Source organism: Jaculus jaculus, chromosome 1, assembly GCF_020740685.1.
Source record: "Jaculus jaculus isolate mJacJac1 chromosome 1, mJacJac1.mat.Y.cur, whole genome shotgun sequence".
NCBI lineage: Eukaryota > Metazoa > Chordata > Mammalia > Rodentia > Dipodidae > Jaculus > Jaculus jaculus.
The window spans coordinates 340740513-340750211 of NC_059102.1; the positions used below are offsets into that span (position 1 = coordinate 340740513).

Consider the following 9699-nt stretch of genomic DNA (forward strand, 5'->3'; position numbering starts at 1 on the left):
AGCTTTGTATCTTTGTCTTCATTTGTTCATACTGTAGTTTTGCATTGTGAACAAACAGCCTTCCTTAAAAGCAGTGTGTTGGACCTGGGGGAAGATGTATCCTTTAAATGGAATCTTTTGCTCCATTATGTGGCTTTCTTTGGGTACATGCCACAAACATGACCTTAGGTCAGGGAGGACTTGGCCACAAAAATAACTGTTGAAGAGTGACATTAAAAATAATTCTTGGACTTTGAAACCTTAGAAAAGAGGAAAGGCTTGCATGCCATTGTTTCTCCATGGTAAGGCTTTCTCAAGGACAGTAGTGTGTTTAACTAGGTGATACCTTGTTCCTTGATGTCTGTATTAAAAGGATACTCTCAAGCATGTTTGAGTGGTATTTGACAGAAAACGCAGACTCAAGCTGACCTATGGAATGAATGTGATGTAATGTGGGTGGAAGGACAAGAAGACATGTAGACGGAGTGCTGCCCAGTTGCTAGTACTGTGTGGCCAATCCCTGCTGTGTGTGTGCTAGCACATGTGGAACGGTTTGCCCAATCTGTGGTGTATATGTCTGTGCAGAGCATTTTTCCCGTATCCAAGCTGTGGTGTGCCTACAGAGCAAGTTTCCCAGGACCCAGAAATGTAAACGCATGGGCTAATAGACAGAAAAATTGAATTTGGAATGTTCATGTTGTATGTTGAACCAAACAACTTCAAAACAGTAACACCACACAGAGGATGAACATGAATTTAAAGTGAATGATTGTACCTCTATGCAAACTATTACACCCCGTAACTGTCCCTAGATTTTAAATCCTATTTAATGCTGTAAAACACCTTGAGGCATTCATTTTCTTCTTCCCTTGGAATTTTAGTTTTTCAAATATATTTTATTTGGTTTCTTTGTAAGGTGTGAGTGAGAAGACTAAACTGGTATTTTTATCAATGAGGAACATTTCAAAAGTAGTCCCCATGACAAGTCATAATTGCAAACAGACAAAGGATGGTGTAGGTGCAGCACCGAATTTGAAGGTAAGTGGTGAGTTTTAGCTTTACTTTAAATGTTTATGGTTACTCTTTTCTTTATCCCTGTATTTTATGGAAAGAAGTTAACAAAAATCAGAATTGCTTAGAATTATTTCAAAAGGAAATATGTTGTATTACCATATCTTTGATATGGTAATATAAAAACTCTCACTTGTGCACATCATAAATCACTTTGATCATGATATCCTAAGGACAGGATTAATTGGAATGTTAGTAACCTTGACTGAAGAACATGTGATGGTAGATGGGTGACAAGAGAGTTTGCAGAGACTGAAGTAAACACACCAGGAAATCACACACTAATTGCTGTATTTACCCATGGCTACATCTGTAAGCAGGAATGTAAACATCTTCAACACAAAGGTGATGTTCTTGAAAAGGTAAGCATCTTTCACTTAAAACATAAACTTTTCAAAGTTAAAACTGAAGCACCTTTGATTTCTACCAGATACACTAAATGTATATGTGAGGTTGCCAAGCCAACCTTTGTTTATAGAGCATAATCTAATTACCAATGGATCCATGTGGAAAAATAGACCAGGGTCTAACTGTATCAATGATCTTTCACTATTCCGGACAACCTATCTTACTTACTGTGTGTCATAATCAAAACTGGCTTTGCAGAATTAGAGAGAAATAAAGACCACCATTCCCATGTCCATAGTATATGTAGAGGTTGTGTTCAGAAGGAAACTTGCTTGCTCCCTACCTGTTTTCCTAAGATGAACTCCTTATGTATGTGGGTCCCTGAATGCACATGCAGACTTGGCTTCAGGAAGGCTTCTCAATGCTGATATGGATATGGAGTACTTGTGCCTGCGTTATGTATGAATCCCAGCATTTCACAAAGTCCCGTGTCCCGTCAACACTCTTGTGTGAGGAACCAAGGGAATAGGCTGATACTGCGTAGTTTTGCCACTGGGGAAAGCTCTAAAGTCACAGCTGCACGACACAGCATTTGCTTGAAGCTCCAAGAAGACCTTCATCATTGTTGTGGGCTTCAATACACATGGGCAGCCTTCCTGTCAAAGAAATTAGTCCTTATGTAAATAGCCTATAGAGAAAATTTTTATACAGTAGAATAATAGGAGCATGTAATAAAACTTGATTTCCTGCCAAACAAACATATGGATATTAAATGCATAAAAATGAAAATGTGTGCTCTACGGGTCCCATGTGGAATGATTGAAGTCATCCACTAACGTCTGGATCCTGTCCATTTAGGAGCCCACAATTCCTTCAGGCAGGGGACAGCTCTTACTGTCTAGGGATGCGGATATGAGAAAATGTGGTTTCCTGTGGGGTAGAGAGAAAGGTAAGGTACAGGTTTCAACCATCAACATGTTTTATTCAGCACATTCCATTGAATTATGGGATTCTAAGTTTCATGACATGCTATTAGTAATTACAGCATTCGTTATTATCTCAGAGCAAGAGAGGAAACCTCTAATCTGTAAATAGTGGCCTTACAGTGTCTGTGTGGCTTGCATGTCGAAATTAGACTTTGTGTTACTTTCAGATATTCATTTCTCTGAAACATTTATTGAACAACTATTAGTAAGACAACTCTCAATAACCAAAAGGGTATCAGCCTAGCCTCTCTATCATGACAAAAGCAGCCTATTCATGTGTGCAATCTTAGACCTTCATTGTCACTCAAGACAACCTAGTCTTTTGTACCAGCATGAAATATCAGAATAACTCTTGGTGTTATACTTGAATAATTCACTGGGTCTTTTAAAAAATAAATTTAAAAATCATTGAAAAGCCAATTGAATTAGATAATGGACTATTTAGGGTATTTCTCCCTCTTTCTCTCTCCTCTCTCTCTCTCTCTCTCTCTCTCTCTCTCTCTCTCTCTCTCTCTTTGCTATAAGACCTAAAACTGTATGTTTGGATTCTTTAAAAATGCTAAACAGAAAGTAAGACTGTTAACTTGCAATTTCCAGCTAGGTATTTTGGTCATAGGAAATGATTTGTTGAAACAACATAAAGAGTTGGGTCAGCACGTGTAAATATTCACACTCAGTGTGAGTTCACTGGGTACACGTTTGAGGTAACTTAGAACATTTTGAGTGAGTTGTTTTGCTAAACAAATCACCAGCCAAATAAAATACCAATTAGTCTAATGGTCAGATATCATTGTTTAAATATTCTGTGTTTTACAGTATGAAAGTTGTCTTTTCTCCCTCAAACAACATTATCCTATTAAGCAAGCTATAGCTCTTCCCAACCATTCTGACTGTGTGTGGGGGAGGAATAAATGCTCAGAGAAGTTTTCAACAGTTACCAACAATTTTGTCAACACATTTTATTGGATAAAGTGCTACTAAGACTCCTGACACATGCAGAGCTAGTAATTACACCATATGGCATGATCTCAGAGCAGTAACGATGACTTGGTTTTTGGTAAAGACTTATGTATCATGCTGCTGGGTGAAGTGTGGTCATGAGCTGTCCACTATTCTTACCTCTTTTGTTTATTTGCTTGTTTAGTTTGATTATTCTTGTTCCTTCACTTATCTGGTTTTCATCTAGTAGTTTTCAACATTTCAACTTGCATTTCTCATCCTCCCAGAAGGATTCTGGGAGCTCCCAAACTGAAGTGGGCTCCCAGGTGTTCTCAGCAATCACAAGGTCTGCATTAACAAATGTGTTTTGTAATTCCCTGTTTATTATTCTCAGTCTCTCTAGCAGCCATCTCCCCAAGGTAAGCTCCGTTAGGACAAAACTGTATCCTTTGCCATATCATTTCCAGACTATAGCACAATCCATAGCAATTACAAGATACCTAATAGATGCTTATTGAATGAAGGAAATGGTGAGTGTATGAATGAATGGGAAGAATGAATGGGAAATCGATACATCTGATGTCTCGACTTTTTCCTTCCACACATAGCTTTTGACCAATCACTGAACATTGCTCTATCCTAATCCTCTCAAGCTTCAAGTGAAAAGCATGGCAAGATGATTCCAAAGCCCTTACACACCTAAATTGTAATGTTTCTTCATCCGTTCTTTGTTCATTTGTTTATTTGTTTGTTTATTTATTCTCTCTTTATTTGAACGTTTCAGTACTTCTTATACCATACTGAGGCAGAATTAATGTCAGTAAGCAAACTGATAGTTAATACGCAGATGTAGTATATCTGTTCAGTTTCAGAACCAAGGTCTTGAACTGGTAGAGATTAGGAAATTATGTTCCTTGCAGTCCTTAGACCTTCAGCAAAAACAAATGTACCTAATAATGTGGAGTCCTGCTTGACCCATCAACACAGAAAAATAACAAGACAAACTTCATCTAACTGAAAATCGTCACTGTCTTTCTGGGCGTGGCAGCACACATCCACTTCTAGCCCGGAAGAAGTTAGAGGTTCTGTCAGGAAGTTGCGAATTCAAGACCTTCCCAGACTGTGTAGAAAGATCTTACCTCAAAGAAGCAAAAATAACATCAAATAAATAAATAAAACAAGCTTAATCCAAGTAAGACTATTTGTATAGGAGAGGAACACGTGGTTCTACTATAATTTAGATGAACATACGTTTGGCCATATGAATTCAACTGGAAAATAACTACTCATTACATTTATATAAAATAAATTATTAATTTAATAATATATGATTTAAGAGAGGATTATGACAGATGCTATCTTGAATATCCAACTCATGACCTTGAAAGCATGTATGAATTATGTGCTGAACAGGGTCTGCCTAAAGAAATTTGAACTTCAAGATGAACTGTTTTAGTTACCATTTAATCTGCCTGACTAGGCGCTCTTGTATCCGTCACGTTCAGGGAAACTACTAGATGATAGTGGCTGACATCTACTCATTGTTTACTACATTGCGATCACTGCGCCAGGAAGTAGACTGCTCTTTCCAGTGTAGAGATTAGAAAATTATTAGGCAAATGAGAGAGCTGGGGTTTGAATCCAGGCTACTCAGCAAAGCTCAAGCATGAAGTCACCAAAATTGGTCTTGGTGTACAGGTAGCTGTCAGTATCGATCTATTTATTTATTGATTGTTTGACTAATTGATTGGATAGAACACAGGACTTTGTACATGTCTGGCCAGTACTCTTCCCACTGAACTATATTCTTATCTCCTTGAGACTATGTTTGCTGGATTGCTTAATAAGCAAATGGATTGATAGGTAGTATTTCATAAGTAGAAGAGAAAAAAATGTGAAGATAGTTATCCTGCAATATAAAGAAAGGGTTTTATCAGAGAAACATGTTTTCTTTAAACGGTATTTTCTTACATTGGTATATATAATAGTTTAAATGTAATAAATTCTAACCCTAAAATAAGATTTTCATATTATAATCCAATATATCATTAAAATAAGCATCAAGGAATTGTATATTTATATAAATTACTCCTGATGAGGAAGGATTATAAGGAAATCTTGGCAGATACTCAGGGATGCTACTAGTATACATGACAGTATTGTAATTCTCCGCATGTAGGTCTGGAACAGTGTTCAATTAGAATGTTGTCCCAACAGGCATTTAATCCAATAATTATAATGGGATATATCCAATTGCTTAGATTGATGTGATCACTTGACTTTTCCCTATTTGTTAGAAAGTAGTCAATGGATTTGTAAAGAGCTCTTAAGATTGAGTACTTTTAAACACAAAGAAATGGTCACACAACCACATCATTATTAAACCGTGTCAAATAATGATTCCATATGGTAAAAGGTAAAATCTGAAATCTCAAGGGAGTGGCTTGTAAGGCATATGAGAAAATATAAACTTGGTTTCAGAGCACATGACATGAATATTGTGTGTCTGTGTGGTTTCCATCATGCAGTGGGGGAACAATAGCTAAGGATTTAAAAATAGCTATTTCCTGACATCTTTTTGGAAATAAGGATGGCAATGGAAATCAATGAATTCTACAAATAACAAGACCATAATTTACAAATATCTCCATAGTGAAAATAGATGCTTTGAAACAAACAAAAATCTACAGGATTCTCAAGGAGATACTCGTAAAATAAAATTGAGTTAATTAACAGAGTTGGGGATTTACACATTTTTAAAATATTTATACAAAATCTCTTGTAATAAAATCATATAACATAGTGGCACAATATGACCAAATGCTTAAATGGAGACATGTGCAGTTCCTAAATTCTGTTTGCATATGGCTTTATTCTATTTCTAGTTCAGGTTCTTTGACAACATTTAAAAATGTAAATAGCACTATAATATCAAGCGGAAAGTAAGAAATGATAGCTTTTGCTATACTTTTAAATGATGAAAATCAAATTCCTCAACCTGTAAATTTCAGAAATAAATTTTTGTTTCATTATTTTCAATTAGTTCAAGCAAAATATTTTCTATGAGCAGAAAAAAAAAAAACTGTGACTTGATCTCCAAGTATGTTGAAATTCAGGTATTCTTACATGTTAAAGATAACCAAATGTATTCAATTTTGCTTTTATTTCCTGTGAATGCAAGAAAAATGTGCCCTCTCCCAGTGGAATGTGAATTTAAATGATGTATATACTTGTAGGTCTACCTCTTAAAATATCCCGTGAAAATCTTCATCAAGTTTCCCCTGTCATAATGGCTGTCAGAGAAGGTGCCCCTGACGGAGAGGTAACTAGACAGAAGGATTCCAGCCCTGAGTATCCACTTGGAGAAGAACCTCAAAAGAGAATTTATGTAAGCTACAAAACAATAATGTGAGTGGAATACGAAATTTTACTGTATATTCATTAAGAATTGGAAATTTTTGTTTAGAATAGCAAATTTAGTTAACCTAACATCCACTGGAAAGTTCCTGTCAGGTAGAATTGATGGTAAAATAAAACCCTCAATAACAGATTTCTTTAAATAAATGCTAGAAGTTGAGCATGAGATTTGAAGAAACAGAGGCTGGGATGGCTAGAAACCCCTGTTCACTTGTTGGTATGGTTTAATTACATTTAGGTTTCAAAGCATAAGAGAGGACTTTTGAGCCACACTAAGCCACTAGGACATTTCAATTTAACAAAATAATTGAATGCTGTATGTAGAAGATATTGCCATACTACTCAATACAAGAAATAAACACAATTCAATTTATTACTTACTAATAAAGGCAGAACTGTGCATCTGAGGCAGTTCATGAGAAAAACAGATATCTGACCTTGTATATTTTGGGTGTGAGGAAATAGAGTTCAGGAAATGTCAAATTTTCTGAACCATAAGCTGACCTACAACTATGAAGTGACGTATATTGGCATTATTTTCTTTGTCAGGAGTGTGGTCACTGGGTGAGGATGCTGCTGGATAATTTTCAGAGTGCCAACATTGGCATTGATTGAATAAGATGGATTTTATAGGAGTCCCAAGACTTGGGAGAGGGCTGTGTGGTTTAAGGCACTTGCTTGCAAAAGCTGCCGACCTTGATGTGATCCCCTAGTATCTGTGTATAGCCACATGCACAGTGTGGTGAGTGTGTCTGGAATTGTTTGCAGCACCAAGAGGCCCTGGTGTGCCCATTGTCACTTTCTTTCTCTCTCTCCCCCTCTCCTTGCAAATAAATAAAAATATATTTTTTTTAATTTTTGAAAACTTAGTTCCAATTTCTTTTTACTTTTTTCCCATGCCAAGAATAATTCATCCTTTCTAGGTCTCAGTAGATCTAAGGTGGAATTGAAAATACTCTTTGTTGGCCTACAGTTCTAGGCAGCTCTAAGATAGCCATTATTGTGAAAGAAAGACATTAAAGTGAAAATGCAAAATAAATCAGGCTTAAGAACTATGTCTGTAAAGGACCTTGAACATACTTCTTGGCCATCTCTAGATACGTAGAACCAACACACAAGAAGACAAATGCATGCTAGGCTTTCTTTGTGTTGTCAGAGGAGCCATGAACATGTACTTAAATCCACCGTAAGTCTGCAACCTCCCATGCTACGAGGTTCTACACTATGTAGTTTCTGCCTGCAATAAGTCCAGGACAAAAACAGATAAGGAAGAGTGTTCTGGATAGCAACGTGGGTCCCAGAAAAGAACAGATGAAGGAGCGTTTCCTCTCAAGGAAATAAAAGTTGGCTTGCTCAAAGTACTCCCATACTGAGGATCTTTAGCTGCCTGCTTTTCTGGATGTCATCAGAGCTATGGAAAAGCAGATACTGTGTGTCCTTCATCTTTATTTTTTTCTGAATTGGAGAGTTTATCATGGTTTAAGAAATACGACAGCCGCAAAATTGACCGCAGTGAATCTTACTATACTTTGTATCTGGAGCGTCCCCCAATGCCCAGGTGTTACAGGGTTGCTCACCAGCCTGTGGTGTTACTTGAGAAGAGTGGCTTCTTCGAGAGTTGGGGCTCGGTGAAAGTCGTCGTGTCATCGGAGATGTGCCTTTGAAGTAGAATTGAGGGTCCTTCTCCTCCTGTCATGATTTTGTTTCACCATATCATTCTTCCATGGTGTGCTGCCTCATCACCAGCCTAGATCAACAGAACACCTCAATCATAATGATACCTATAACCTCTGAAACTGTGACTGAAATAAACCTGTTCTCTCTGCACGCACATGAATCCCAGGCAGATGTGACAGTGACGAAGGTCACAAATGTAAAAGTGGATTATTTTACTGGCTCATAAGCATGATGACTAGGCGTCCACATGCTTCCGTGACATGTGCCTCCCACAAAACTTTATGCAATATCAGCATATTACCAGCCTAACATTGAAAAAAAAAAAGTACAAAGATGGACATCAGAAAAAAGCCAAGAAAAAAAAAAGTAAGGATACAAAAATCATGAGAAAATAATTCAGTAGATATTTATTATGCATGCTCAATAGATATAGTGGTAAAAGTTGATACAGTGTTAGACATAAGATCTCTGATGAGATTCCTATACTATGTAGAGATGAAGAACGGCATAATAATGAGTGTGAGTAACAATGTCCCATGCTGTATTTACAGTGTTTTCTCAGTCAAGACTGCAGATGAGGGGTTAAGCTGTGAAAGCAATTCAATCCCGTGTGACTGAAGGGCACTGTGTGTGCCAAGCCAGGCATCTGCAAGCATGTTAGATCAGTTGACGGAGGGGGCACTGTGTGTGCCAAGCCAGGCATCTGCAGGCATGCTAAATCAGCTGTCCCGTATTTTAGTGCCTGTCATGTCTACAGTGAAGCAGGAGACAGTTGGCAGGAGGGAATGCGAGCCTTTTGAATCCATGTAGTTTGGCACATCCTTACTCCCCAAACATGTGGTATCAAGATGGCTCTGCATGTATCAATTTTATAAATGCCAATCAAGGCTCCAGATCTGAGATCCAGATATTGGCTTTGTCCATGAGTGAATGATGGATTTTTATTTATAAACAAAATTGTTAAAGTGGAAATGTTTATATTTTGGAATTGAAGTAAAAATTTAAAAAAAAAAAACTACATTTTTGCAGGCCCAAAGGCAAAAGGAAAAATGAAAAAAAGACTTTGCCTAGAAAAGTTTCCGGAAATCAACATTGATCGGAGGTGAAGTTTGGATGGGAGTGCTCTGAGATGTGTTCTTGGTTTCACTAGGATGAGAGGCAGTAAGGCTGAAAGTAAAATGAAATGTGATAGGGTTATGTTTCATGAGTGTTTAATTGCAACCCCCCAAACTGAGCTCATGTCTTTTTTTAAACACAAGTTAGATAAAACAAGACTGAGAGG

The 9699-nt window shown here is 37.2% G+C and overlaps 1 non-coding gene across 1 annotated transcript; it reads left to right on the plus strand.

The window, feature by feature from the left end:
• The first annotated feature begins 8626 nt into the window (after nucleotides 1-8626).
• On the plus strand, nucleotides 8627-8728 carry LOC123457956. The gene has a single exon (XR_006635304.1). It is a non-coding gene; the product is annotated as a small nucleolar RNA U13 (small nucleolar RNA).
• The last annotated feature ends 971 nt before the right edge of the window (nucleotides 8729-9699 follow it).